Raw genomic sequence first — 15234 nt, 5'->3', positions numbered from 1 at the left:
TCTCTCTCTCTCTCTCTCCTCTCTCTCTCTCTCTCTCTCTCTCTGAGTAATCTGGGTGTTACACTGCAACTGGCTTGGAAGGCTGAGGCAGGAGGCAGGAAGATTGCAAGTTGAAAGTCAGCCTCAGCAACTTGGCAAGGTCCTGAGCAACTTGGTAAGATCCTGACTCAAAATAAAAAAAATAGAAAGGGCTGGTGATGTGGCTCAGTGGTTAAGTGCCCGAGGTCAACCCCCAGTACCAAAAAATAGAGTTGTATGTTCCAACTATTATGGGTTGAATTATGTCTTCCACAAATTCATAGGATGAAGTCCTGTTCCCCAGTCTTTCAGTATGTAACTGTATTTGGAGATGGTCCTTAAAGAGGCAATCAGGTTAAATGAGGTCACTGGTGTAGGCCTAATGCAATATGGCTGGTATCCTCAGGAGATTACTACACAGATATGCAGAGGAAAGACCATGTGAGGGCGTAGCAAGATGGCGGCCAACTATAAGCCAAGGACAAAGGCCATAGAGGAAACTAAGACTGCCCAGAACTTTATCTCAAACTTCCAGAATTTGGAACCATAAGAAAATTAATTTCTGTTGTTTAAGTACTAGTCTGTGGTACTTTGTTATGGCAGCCCTCACAAACTAAAAATTATGCTCATTCTGGTCCAGATTTGTGGCCTAGGATAGCTCTGGGGTCAGTGACTGTAGGACCCTGGATGTACCCCTCTCTGGGCACCAGTTTCCTCTGCATGGATAGAGGCAGGTGGTCTGGGACAGCCCATGCCCCCTATAGCTGGGATACTGCATAATTCTACGATTGCAATCTCTAGTTTTCTATCAGAAGACTCTAACAGAACCTCCCTCCAAATTGATTCTTAACAAATATCTGCTGTGATACATGAGTAAATGAGCAAGAGAGAGGCAGAAAGGGAGTTGATGGGCAAGAGAGAGGTAGAGACATAGACTAAAGCAGGTAGATGGAGGAGAACAGACCAGAGAAATGGAAACAAAGAAGAGAGACCATGGGTTGCTGGGGTTGTGGCTCAGTGGTAGAGTGCTCACCTAGCATGCATGGGGCACTGGGTTCCATCTTCAGCACCATATAAAATAAAGATATTGTGTCCACTTAAAACTAAAAATATAAATTAAAAAAAATATTAAAAAAGAGAGGGAGAGAGACCAGGGAAATTCTCTAGTGATCTGGGGATCTTTGATTCCTCCAGGGCCCCAACTCTTCACTTTGTTGGAATTGACCTTGAATTAGGTTGTAAGTAAGCATGGGGTTAGGGGCTGATGGAGGGGTTAAGCCTGGAGCTGGGATCAGGCTAGGACTGAGGTCAAGATCAGTCAGGAGGTTGGGTTAGAGGAGTATAGAGGGATGGGGTCATTTTGACTTTCCTCTTCAGGGCGAATCTCCCCACTTACCCCTTTCTTGGGTTCCTCATTTTTGGAACACAGGAGTGGATACATGTGGCTTTCTAGAAAGGGCCAGGATCCCCTTTAACCCATGTCTCCTTTCACTTCCTGCACTTAAAGTTCTCCAAATTGGTGGAATCTCCAAATCTCAAACCAGGAACTCATTATTCTGTTCCAATCCCCCAGATGGAGGCTTGGACCTTCCTATGGGGCTCTGCAGTAGGGTCCCATTCTGATTTCTGTCACTTCCCAGGGGAGGAAACTTAGGTCACACACCTGAAGCTGGTATTGGTGTGTATGAGGGCCTTCTCTGCAGCAATTAGAGGAGATGAGAAGGAGCAAAGAAACTGATTTTTTACTGAGCATCTATTATGAGACAGACTTTATTTGAGGACTCAGCATTAAATACTTTCCCTTACATCAAGCCATTAAGTTTCCACAAGAACAGAACAAAGTAGATATTATACCCACTTTCAGCTAAAGAAACAGAAATTCAGAGATCTTGAGTAACTTGTCCAAACTGGTCCAAGGTCTGGACTATGGCTGGTCCAGAATTCCAACTTTGTTTGACTCCAAAGGCCTCACCTACCTTCCAACAGGGAGTCATTTTTATATAGCTTGTGTCTTCTTTTTTTTTTTTCCTGGGCATGGTGCTGGGCATGCAGATTGAATGGTGAGGAAGGTCATCCCTGAGTCAAGGATTATGCAGCCCATAAGAGGAGAGAGATGTATAAACAGATGATGAGAAACAAAGGCTGAACATTTCTTCATGCAGTGCCTGTTTCTTGGGAGCAGACCACACTCAGGTCCTTTGGAGGTACTGGTGATTTGGGATTGAACAAGACATAACCCCTGCTTCCATGGTCTCTGCCATCAACTATGTTCAGAAAGATGATAACCTAAATATGTAAAATACATAATATTAATATCTTAAATGGTGATTCAGGGCTGGGGTGCTCAGTGGTAGAGCACTTGCCTAGCATGAGTGGGGCCCTGGGTTCAATCCTTTGCACTGGAAAAAAAAATGATGAGGGGTAGTATGGAGAAGAGAGAAGGAGGACCAGGGAGAGGAGAGCCAGGTAGAAGGATGGAACATGGGTGGCTGGCACAGAATGCTACCTCTTAGTTCATTGGTCTCTCAGGCTGGCAGTAGTAGAGCTGCAGGTGTTCTTCCTTGTACATCTGCTTGACAAGAGCAGAGTCCAGAGGGCTGCAGTTGTTCTTGGCACAGGTGGTAAGTTCTCTTAGGTGGCTTATCCTGGACCTCAGCCCCTTGGCACGTGGACTCCAATGTCAAGGTGTTTTTGATGTCTGTGGTGATGTTTGTGCACAGACAAGACTATTCCTTGTTACTCGTTTTTATAAAATTTATAGTAAAATTTTTAAAGTATATTTTAAAATTAGTTTTCTTAAGCTTCTTCTAATTTTGCTTACAAATGTGATTTTTCTCTTCATAGATTAAGTTAAATAAGAGCCACCAATTTGACCTTCTCATTACTGCATAATAATGCAAGTTAAAGTCACAAAACTCTTCTTAAATAATCAGTCCCATTCATCACACATTTAAATGCTCCCAAACATTCTAAACTGAATTTACACATACTCTGTATTTTAAGTAATTTTGAATGCCTGGCTTAACAAGAAAAACTAAGCAAATAAATTAAATTAAGAGTCATATGAATCTCCAGGTCTCAAATGTTCCAATACTATTTATGAACATAATCAAATTATTTCATACTTTAAAACTGAAACCAAGTCTAAAATCAAGTACTTGATTTTATAGTTTAATTTGATATTACCAGACTAATTTCAGACTTTTAGTACAATAAATATTCTTACACATTATGATGCCAAATATAGATTGCTCTTAGCACACATGTATTAATGCCATGTGCTTGCTTAATTTACTTTGTAATCTGTTTTAAAAATTTATTTATTTATTTGGTACTGGGGATTAAGCCCAGGAACACTTAACCACTGAGCCATATTCCCTGCACTTTTTTTTTCTTTCATTTTTTTTTTTTAGTTGTTGATGAACCTTTATTTTATTTACTTATTTATACACGGTGCTGAGAATTGAACCCAGTGCCTCACACGTGCAAGGCAAGCGCTCTACAGCTGAGCTACAACTCCAGTCCCTCCCCAGCACTTTTTAATATTTTATTTAAAGACAGGGTCTCGCTGAATTGCTTAGTGCCTCCCTAAGTTGCTGAGACCGGCTTTGAACTTCCAATCCTGCCTCAGCCTCCCGAGCTGCTGGGATTATAGATGCCTATAATGTGTCACTGTGCCTGGCTGTCATCTATTTTACTACTACTATTAGTACTACTACTATTATTAATTAATTAATAATTTTTGAAATGGGATCTCACTATGTTTGCCCAGGCTGGCCTTGCAGTCTTGGGCTTAAACTAGCCTCCTGCCTCAGCCTCCTGAGCATCTGGGAATATAGGCAAACACCACCAGAACTTATGTTGTCATTTATATATTTAGTTTCAAAGCTTCCATTTGGAATACACTTCCTGGAAGGAAAAGCATTATCATCCCATGTTACCTGGGGTTTCGGGGAGCTGCCAGGGTTTCACTGATGCAACTTACAGGACAGAGTTCTGAGGCTGGATATGGGGCCTGGCACTTGCTTATGACCAGGGTGATTCTCTAGGGAGCCGAAAGGAAATTTCTGTGTTCTTTTCTAGTTGTTAAGTCCATACTCTTCAGCTGGAATTGAACCCACAGTCTGCATTCTGTATTTCTCCATATTCCATATTTTTTAGTTAAATTTGAATAGATGGAATTATATAGCTAAGGTTGTAACTACTGTTTTTCCTTTTGCTGCTGAGGGGAATATGGGATTCTGTGCCATTTAGTTAGTATGGGCAAGATCCAATTCCACCAGTCATTTACATAATGTCTGATTGACCCATGCTCATGGCCCATTATGCTGATGATGCACTGGGGGACAATATCTCTCTTTTCAGCCCTCATGGTGGTCTATGGTCTAAATTGGGTCTGCAGGGTGGATCCCTTTTGCTCAACAGATAATATCTCATGCAGCTCACTGACTTTCCCCAGGATCACCCACACTTTGTCATCACATGTGGGGTTATGGGACTTCATGAAGGTCTCTTCCAATATGCCATGAGCTGTGGGGTGTTGAGATGGGAGTCCCCACATCCCCACTAGGGATGGTTTTTTCAGGCTTTATTTGAGTAAGATAATTCTGAGATCCCTGTTCCTCAGGAATCTCCAGTTGACAAGCAGGATGTTTTGGAAACCAGTCCTAAATCCCGAGGAGTCCTCCTGGAAGCCTTCTACAGTGGGCAGCCATGTGGGTGCCTCCTGGGGTGGAAGAGGGTAGGACAAGGTGCCTCTCACCTGAAGAAGCTCTTTTCTCCAAGTGCCCCCTTCCTTCCAGCCCATCTTTGGTTTGTTTTTGTTTTAGAATTTCATTTGCTGCCATAAAGAACTCCACTTCTTCGGGATCACAAAACACACTTGTCCATACACACAGTACATTAAAGCTGATAGTTTGCAATCTGGTCTGTTCTTGTCTGTGCCTGTGTGTGATAAGGTGGGGTGGTGGGAGATGAATGGAACTCTTTTCCAGGTGATAAGCTATTTTTGGATCCTCATCCTATTATAAAAAAATTTGTGCCATGAGACAGAAAGAAGGTTTGGGATAGTATTTAAATTCAGCTATGAACAAATATGACAGGGAATTAGAGGCAGACTTTGGCAAAAGTCCCAACTCTTCACTTCAGCCTGTAGAGGCCCAGTGAAAATACAATAGCAACTTGGCATCTTTGCCTTCATTTTGTATCTGTCCCCTTTTCCTTAAAATTTGGGTCAGATTCCTGCTCAGGTCAGCACATAACCATGTTAATCAATTAAGGAGTGATCATGTAAACTGATAATCAGCCCTTGTCAAGGGTGAAGACATCAAGATAAAAGTAACTAAGGTACTTTCAAGATCTGCAGGGAGGGGCTGGGATTGTGGCTCCGCGGTAGAGCGCTCCCCTAGCATGGGCGGGTCCCGGGTTTGATCCTCAGCACCACATAAAAATAAAGGCATTGTGTTGTGTCCATCTACATCTAAAAAAATAAATACTTACAAAAAGATCTGCAGGGACATTTAACCTCCAGCTTTTACAAAGTCCTGTTCCAGAGCCGTGGAGTGGTGTCTAGAAGTCTCCAGTTTTTTTTTTAATTTTATAAAAAATTATTTATTTTAATTAGTTATATATGACAGCAGAATGCATTTTAATTCATTGTACACACAATTAATTGCAGCACAACTTGACATTTCTATGGTTGTACACGATGTAGCGATACACCATATGTGCAGTCATACATGTACTTAGGGTAATGATGTCCATCTCATTCTGCCATCTTTCCTGCCTCCATGCCCCCTCCCTATCTTCCTTCCCCTTTGCCCAAAGTTCCTCCATTTTTCCCATGCCTCCCCCCTCCCCATTATGGATCAGCATCCACTTATCAGAGAGAACATTCAGCCTTTGTTTTCTTGAGATTGGCTAACTTTGCTTAGCATGATATTCTCCAGCTCCATCCATTTCCCTGCAAATGCCATAATTTTATTCTCTTTTAATGCTGTGTAATATTCCATTGTGTATATATAACACAGTTTCTTTATCCATTCATCTATTGAAGAGCATCTAGTTTGCTTCCACAGTTTAGTTATTGTGAATTGAGCTGCTATGAGCATTGATGTGGCTGCGTCACTATAGTATGCTGATTTTAAGTCCTTTGGGTATTGACTGAGGAGTGGGATGACTGTGTCAAATGGTGGTTCCATTCCACATTTTCTAAGGAATCTCCATACTGCTTTCCAGATTGCTTGCATCAATTTGCAGTCCCACCAGCAGTGTATGAGTGTACCTTTCCGCCCCCCACATCCTCGCCAACATTTATTGTTGTCTGTATTCTTAATAGCTGCCATTCTGACTGGCATGAGATGAAATCTTAGTATAGTTTTGATTTGCATTTCTCTAATTGCTAGAGATATTGAACATTTTTTCATATATTTGTTGATTGAGTGTATATCTTCTTCTGAGAAGTGTCTGCTCAGCTCCTTAGCTCATTTATTGATTGGGTTTTTTTTTTTTTTTGGTGTTAAGTTTTTTGAGTTCTTTATATATCCTAGAGATAACTGCTCTATTTGATGTATGTGTGGCAAAAATTTGCTCCTAAAATGTAGGCTCTCTCTTCATGTCATTGATTATTATTTTTTTTTCTGAGAAGAAGCTTTTTAGTTTGAGTCCATCCCATTTATTAATTCTTGATTTTATTTCTTGTGCTTTAGGAGTCTTGTTAAGGAAGTTGGGGTCTAATCTGACATGACGAAGATTTGGGCCCACTTTTTCTTCAGTTAGGCACAGGGTCTCTGGACTAATTCCTAGGGCCTTGATCCACTTTGAGTTGAGTTTTGTGCATGGTGAGAGAGAGGAGTTTATTTTCATTTTACTGCATATAGATTTCCAGTTCTCCCAGCACCATTTGTTGAAGAGCTATCTTTTCTCCACTTTATGTTTTTGGCACCCTTTTCTAGTATGAGATAACTGTATTTATGTGGGTTTGTCTCTGTGTTTTCTACTCTGTCTATAGGTCTATTTTGGTGCCAATACCATGTCATTTTGTTACTATAGCTTTGTAGTTATTTTAAGGTCTGGTATTGTGATGCCTCCTGCTTCACTCTTCTTGCTAAGGATTGCTTTGGCTATTCTGGGTCTCTTATTTTTCCAAATGAATTTCATGATTGCTTTTTCTATTTATATCAGGAATGATGTTGGGATTTTAGTTGGAATCACATTGAATCTGTATAGCCCTTCGGGTAGTATGGCCATTTTGACAATATTAATTTTCCTATCCAAGAGCATGGGAGATCTTTCCATCTAGAAGGCTCCAGTTTTTGCCCTACACTTTCCAGGTACAGTGAGGCCTGGCAGGAGGATCACCACAGGATGGGACTGCCCTCCATCAAGTAGAAGTGATCATCTTACGGGAACTAAATTATCCCTTTCCAGGATCATGGATCTGATAGATAAAAATCCTTTGAAGCAAATGCAGATTGGCCCCCTGAGCAGCAGCAATTTTCTTGACACTGGAAGGACTATGATCAGAACTGAGATAATGACCCGCCACACAGTTTGACCAAGATTGTTTAATGGTGCCTACTTCTTGCCCTCTGCTATGTTAGTACTCCAGAAGAAAGGGACGACTCATTTGATCTCACTTTTCTTCCCAATGCAAACATATTGATTAAACTTCCTTTCCTGCTCTTTGTGATGACTTTTTTCCATTTGGATTTTTTTTAATATTTATTTTTTAGTTTTCGGCGGACACAACATCTTTGTTTGTATGTGGTGCTGAGGATCGAACCCGGCCGCACGCATGCCAGGCGAGCGTGCTACAGCTTGAGCCACATCCCCACCCTCCATTTGGATTTGGGGTGAGTGGCCAGACCTGATTTGCTAGGATCCTTATAGTTGGGCTCTGGTCTAGGACTCCAGTAACAAAAGAAAGTGACATTTTCAAAACTTGAGCTGTGACCACAGCAATAAGAATTGCAGAGATATTTAGGGGTTTGGATGGGCATGATGTGTACCTTACTAGGTGTGGCAGGAGAGGGAAAGGGTAAGGCCGGGTCCTGGAGCTTACCTGCTGGGAGCCATTAGCCAGAGGTGAGGCAAAGAACCTCACCCCCCCACTGGTGCATAGACCTATCCACAAGTATGGCTGTATGCTGGACCGGTAGTCAGTGACGGGTATGATCCAATTGCAGTGGTATCAACCTAAGACAGGAGGCTGACGCCTAAAGGTCAGTTTTCCGATGACGGGTAAGAACCATATGTTGAACTGGACAACCTACCAGGCACGGTCCTTAAGCCACATTGCTTGTTGTTTAATTAATCAGAAGGGGGGAGATGCTGGGAGCCATTAGCCAAGTAGGTATGACAATTTCCTTGCCAGCGTACCCCATGTTGCTTAGTGGAAGGACTCGTGGAAATAGGACATTTTGCAGTGACATTGCATGTAAGGTGACCTTGCTCAAGGACTAGGACAATCCGGGTTTAGGGCGTTCCTGGTTTAGGACAATCCGGGTTTAGGGTGGTTCCAGGTTTAAGGTTATTCCTGCTGGGAATAGGGCGTATCCTGCTGCCTGAGTTCCCCTTGAGTTCTCACGGGATTCAGACAGTATTTTTTGGGAGACAGAAGCCCAGTGGGGGTGGATTTGGGCAGAGAACGTGGATTTCCCCAGAACGTGATTGTAGACGGCTGGTGTGAGTTCGGGAATAAAGAGTTGCTGTTTGAATCTACAAGCTGTATGGTGGCTCGTGATTTTGTGCCCAGCCAGACTGCGGCACTTACCTCAAGGCACAAGGAGGGACAGGTCTGCTGGTGGCTCAGATAGGGCTGTGTACATTCCAAACTATTGGATCTACCTACCTACCTCAACTCACTCACTCAGTCACTAACATATAGTAAAATATTCTCGAGAATAAGAAATATGGGCTAGGGGAAACTGAAACACAAATAGAAAGTTAAGATATTGAGAAAAAGGTAAACAGAAGTAAGGCAGGATTTAAGGACTTACAGAGTTGTTAAGGTTTAGTCTTTCCTAAAGAGAAAGGGAGACACAATTATGGAATGCTTATAAGAGGAAAGAAATGTTCTGGTTTTATTCAGGGTTCTTGTAGAGTGTGGGGTATAAGTGTTCTGAGTTGCTGGTAGAGCTCAGAGCATAGGAAACTTCTAATGTTGATTATTTAGATACATGAGCAAATGAATAAATGTATGGGTCTGCATTTGCTTTAGAAATTAAAGACTAATTACTAGATGAACCCATGGCAACAGGATACAAAGGCCTTATAGTTGGGGCGTTGTTTTTTCTTAGGTAATTGTTTCTCTATTATTTTCTACTTGTTTTCTATCATTCTTATATGTGTTTCAGATGAGCCAGCTTTTGTTTACATGATTTTATTTTTCTTACATTTTCATCCTTTTTTTTTTTTTTTTTTTTTTGCAGTACTGGGGCTTAGAGCCAGGGCCTTGCACATGCCGGACAAATGCTCTCCCACTGAGCTATACCTCCACTCCTTTATATTTCCATCCTTTCTATGATATTTTCATTGTTTCACATGAATTTATCTGTAATTGAGATGTCTTACAACTGCTTCTGTCCAGGTGCTGGTTGTGACACGGATGTCGCTACCTTGCACTCTTGAACTTGGTTACTATTCCTGAAGGCTGCGACCAACCACCACAATTCCTTCATATTTCAGACAACCAGCCGGATCACTTATGCAAAGAATGTGAGTCCTAAAAACCTTGTCTAAAAACCTTCCATAGATATCTCTTGGCAAGGTAAAGGAAGCATGCAGAATGAATATCAGCTGCTTGAAGAAAATCCCAGAGACAACATGGAGCATTCTCAAAACTCACTGTCCCAGTGCACTCCTGATGGCAGAGGGGACATCTTTGGGCAGAAACACGGCTGTTGATGGTTCTGTCTAAAGTGGTTCAGAAGACTTGGACTCTGAAAAAAACAAGTTTTAGGAATATTTTAACCAGTTTCCCTTACTTACATTTATTTTACATTATTATTAAACTATTTTTATTTAAATTTACATGTGGGAATATTTTAACTAATTTATGTATGTGCATAAGTGATGTAAAATAAATTATGTGTAAGTCAAAAGATTTTTTTTAGTATGCAGTAGAAATTCAAAGACCTAAGAAATATAATTTTTGTCATTGTATATCCTTAGTGGCACAAAAACACTTAATATTTTATAATTGATAGAATCTTAAATTTGTTGAAATATAGTAATTTACTTTTCTTTATCCATCTTCCCCCACTGGCGTTTGGTTCGATAAATATTCATAGCATTAAATCTGCCATTTGTCTGCTCCACAGCCCAGATGTGCCAGGGCAGTGGGGTAGGTTTTGAAGAGGCCAAAGAAAGTGACTGATTGCCGGGTTTCAGTTAGCGTCTAAAAGGCTCAGGGGTCACTCCAGTTGAACTGGGCTAACTGGGATGCGCAAAATAACCACACAAGAGACACAAATACTTTTTTCTTTGGGGTCACTGTGACGGCTCCTCTGACCTTAAGGGTCCACAGAAAGAGAGAGAGAGAGAGAGCACACACTGACCCCTTTTATTGAGGAGAAGCTATTCAAATGAGGCAAGGGGTCAGGTTTCAGGGGACTGAGTCTATCTTCATGATGTCCACTGTCAGCAGGTTGACTGACACCTGGTAGGCCACACCCAAGGGCACAGTAAGAGAAGGGGGACACACACAAGGCACTTCCATGGAAGATTCTATCCTAAACAGGGCAAGGGGTTATATTACAAAGGAACAGGTGAGCATAGCTCCACCCATGGGGCTGTAGCAAGACACACCCATGCATGAGACACCGACCCTCAAACCCAAGAAGGGTGGGGAAAGCTCTGTCACATTTCTGCGAATGAGTGCCTCAGCACCCAGCTGGGGAGTGTAATTCAGTCACGTGTAAGGTTGGTCTCCCACAACTGGTGACAACATGGGAGATGTAGGATTAATTGGGGAAAGCTTACCAGAGATCAGTGGCTGTTCCAAGAATAGTTCAGTGGTGACATGCTGATAGCACCTCTGTCCCTCCTGTGCTATGGCAAGCAGCGTCTCCTCTCCCTCACAACATTTTCTCCAGTGGTGACTGGCTGAATGACTGACTCATATCCTTCCTGCAGTGCCCTCAGTTCCACACAGGTCCCCACTCAGGGATGAATTTTACATTTTAGGTTGCAAAAGCATCATTAGCTTGCTTAGTTTACTAGTAGGACCAGCCTACCCAGGAGCAACTGTCGCGATGTACTTGTGAGAAAGTAGCTTACTGCTGATAGCACTGGTCTGCCCTAATTCTCAGCATGCATAAGAGAAAGTCAGTATCCTTCAATAATAATATGTGCTTGGACTTTCCAGTTTAGGCTTGCTCTCCTTGTTCTTTTAACTTGGTGAGGCTTCTTGGAACAGAAAGAAGGTATTCAGTGACTTAGTTTTTTTTTTTCCTACCACCCCACTTTCCTTTAGGAATGGTTCACAATTTACACCAAGTTCAAGTGTATAGTTTGGTGGTTTCAGTATATTCACACCATTATGTAGCCATCCATCACCATCCATCTCCAGAACTTTTTCATTTGCAAAACTGAAAGTCTCTACCCATTTGTGTTAGTCAGCTTTTTATCCCTGTGTCAAAAACACCTGATGATAACACCTTAGAGGAATAAGTTTATTTGGTTTCAGAGGTTCAGTCCATGGTCAACCAACTCCCTTGCTCTGGGTCTGAGATAAGGCAGAACATCATGGCAGGAGGGCAGGGCTGAGGAAAGCTGCTCAGCTCCTGGGAGTGTGGACAAGATACATAATCCCCAAGAGCACACCCCCAGTAATCTACTTCCTACAGTCATGCTCTACCTGCTCTCAGTTACCACCCAGTAATCCATTCAAATCATTAATCCACTAAATAGATGGATCCACTGATTAGGTTACATCTCTTATAATCTGATCATTTCACCTCTGATTATTCCTTCATTGTCTTACACATGAGTTTCTGGGGGACACCTCATATCCAAACCATAACACCATTCAACAACAACTCCATTCTTCCCTCTGTCTTGCCCCTGGCAACTACCGTCCTTTCTGTCTCTGTGAATTTGACTACTCCAAGTTCCCCCATGTAAGTGGAATTGTACAGTGTTGTCTTTCTGTGACTGGCTTATTTTATTCAGCATAATGTTTCCATGGTTCATTCATGTAGCAGCATGTTATTTCTTTTTATGATTAAATAATGTATCATTGTATGGCTAATGTGATTATTGCTTATCCATTTACCAGTGGATGGATACATGTGTTGCTTTCATCTTTTGACTATTGTGAAGAGAGCTGCTCTGAACTTAAGTATATGAATCTCTTTTTTTTTAGCTGAGTTCTGGAAAAATTTATCATTTTTGTCCTGTAAGTCACAGATGCAATTTCCTGTTATTACCAACTGGCTCTTCACATCTCCATTGTGTTTCAAAATTGTCCTTCACTAGCTGGACATGGCAGTGCATGCCTATAATCCCAGCTCTTTGGGATGTTGAGGCAGGAAGTTTGCAAGACCAAGGCCAGCCTTAGCAACTCGACAAGACCCTGTCTCAAGATATAAACAAACAAACGAACAAACAAACAAATAAATAAATAGGGCTAGGGACGTAGCTTAGTGGTAAAGCATCCCTGGGTTCAATCCCCAGTGCCCCTCCGCGCCCCTGCAAATGTCAATCACCATGCTAGTCCTCTGAACTTATTTTTCTCTTGTCTATTGTTCTTTTTTTTGAGACTTCCTGCTCTTGTTTTATAGAAGTACGATTAATTCATGTACCATATAAACTATAGATTTAGAAAACTCTTTCCTGTTAACTACCATTGAGTCTATCTTGTTTATTTTTTTAATTGTCACATAGCAATTGCACTTATTTATGGGTACAGTGTGACATCTCAGTACATGTATCCAATGTGTAATGATCAGATTGGGGTAATTAGCATTTCCATTGTTTCAAACATTTATCATTTCTTTGTGTTGGGAAATTCAAAATCACCATTTACAGCTATTTTGAAATATACAGCAAATTGTTCTATATCTTACAGGGCTGTAGAACAGTAGAATTTATTTTTCCAATCTAACTGTATTTTGGTATCTCTTATCTGTCCCCTCTCTATGCCACCTCCTCCTGTTAGGTCTATGTTAAGATCATTTCTTGCAGGTAAATGGATAGAACTAGAGAATATCATGCTAAGTGAAATAAGCCAATCCCCAAAAATCAAAGGCCGAGTGTTTTCTCTGATAAGCGGACGGGGAGGCAGGGAGGATAGAGAAGGATGAAGGAATTTTGGATTATGTAAAGGGGTGTGAGTGGAGGGGTGGGGTGTTGGAGATGGGAAGGACAGTAGAATGAGATGGCCCTTATTACCCTATATACACGTATGGTTACAAGACTGGTGTGACTCTGCACCGTGTACAGCCAGGGGGAAGGAGACCTTGTGCTCCATTTGTGTACAATGTGTCAAAATGCATCCCGCTGCCATGTATAACTAAGTAGAACATATTGAACAAAGTAGGAAGGAGACCAGTAGAATAGAAGAGGAACAGTGGGAAGGAGGAGAGGGAAATGGGAGGAACTGGGGAATGAAACTGATCAAATTATACTGTTTTATTGTGTTAATGTATGAATTTATTATAACAAATAAAAAAGTCTTGGGGCTGGGGTTGTGGCTCAGTGGTAGAGCGCTCGCCTCGCACGCGAGAGACCCTGGGTTCGATCCTCAGCACCACATAAAAATAAATAAACAAAATAAAGATATTGTGTCCATGTATAACTAAAAAAAATTTAAAAAAATTAAAAAAGTCTTTACCTGCCAAAAAAAAGAGATCATTTCTGCTATTTCCATTTTTTTTTTAAACTGTGAATCCTTTCCCCCACTTCTTCCTTCCTCCCTCCCTCCCCCTGCCTCCCCTACTCCCTCCGTTCCTTTTTACTTTCCTTCCTTCCTTCCTTTTGTACTGGAAATTGAATCCAGAGTGCTCTACCACTGAGCTGTATCCATTGCCCTTTTTATTTTTTACTTTGAGACTGGGCCTTGCTGAATTGCTGAGATTCGTCTTCAACTTGTGCTTGTCCTGCCTCAACCTCTCAAATTGCTGGGATTATAGGGCTGGCCATGATGCCAGGCGTATGTCCACTTGCATTTTTTGTCCATTATTTAGACTGTTTGGGCTGCCATAAGAGAACACCACAGACTGGGTGACTTAAACCAAGAGAAATTTATTTATTTTGACTGCTCTGGAGATAGATTTCCAAGATCAAGTTGTTGGCAGCTGGCTGTCTGGTGAGGGCTCTCTTCCTGACTTGGAGACAGTCCCCTTCTGTTAGTGTCCTCACATGGCTTTTTTTCCCTCTGTGTTTTTGTGGTGTTTCTTCTTCTTCTTATAAGGACACCACTTCTATTGGACCAGTGTCCCATCATAATGACCTTATTTAACTGAAATTATCTCTCCAAAGGCTCCATCTTCCAATATAGTCATTAAGCCTAGCACATAAGCCACTGGAAATGTTCCAGATCTAAACTAAAAAACCTCCCACCTGAAGCAAGGCACTTAACCTCCCTGAGGCTCCATTAACCTGCCCTGTGAATTGGGACTAATAACAAATGTGTCCGTCTCATGGGGGCGTTGTGCAGGGTGAATGAGTTAACACTTATAGATAACTTAGAGCAGTGGTTGTGCGTGGAGACAAATGTTTGTGTTCCTGGGTTTGATACAGTGCTGGGCCACCGGAGGCACTTACTGAGGTTGAATTCCTCCTGCCCCAAAGAGAGTGCTCTCTGTCATGCTCCTTCCTCTGACTTCTGTGGTTTCCACATCTTTAACTTCACTAATCCTGGAGAGTGAGTGGGTCAGGACAGGGCTGGTGAGCCTGGGGCCTGGGGCTTGAATGCCAGGGTCACTGGCTGGATTGGGCAAGAGCAGGGAAGGGTACTTGACCTGGTCAGGGATATTTGGAGACACCAACAGTTCTGGGAAATTCAGAAGTAGGAAGTGAAAAGAGGAGGGACAAAGGGGGAACTGCCATTGTGCCCCAGTTTCTACAGGTCTGGTTCCCCCTCCCAAATGGTGCAATGGGGTGACTGGAATGTGAAGGTGGGAGGTTGGACCAGGAGACCCTCTTCTCTGGGTAGGAGAACAGAGATGGTTGTGTCCCTCTGCCCCCCACCACTCTTTGTCTGAGTTCCAA

The 15234-nt window shown here is 42.0% G+C and overlaps 1 non-coding gene across 1 annotated transcript; it reads left to right on the top strand.

Annotated features, from left to right (window-relative positions):
• Positions 1-13704: 13704 nt before the first annotated feature.
• Trnaa-cgc lies at positions 13705-13777 on the top strand. The gene has a single exon. It is a non-coding gene; the product is annotated as a tRNA-Ala (tRNA).
• The last annotated feature ends 1457 nt before the right edge of the window (positions 13778-15234 follow it).

This window comes from Marmota marmota, unplaced genomic scaffold, assembly GCF_001458135.2.
Source record: "Marmota marmota marmota unplaced genomic scaffold, marMar, whole genome shotgun sequence".
Classification (NCBI taxonomy): Eukaryota; Metazoa; Chordata; class Mammalia; order Rodentia; family Sciuridae; genus Marmota; species Marmota marmota.
This window is presented reverse-complemented; position numbering and strand designations above follow the sequence as displayed.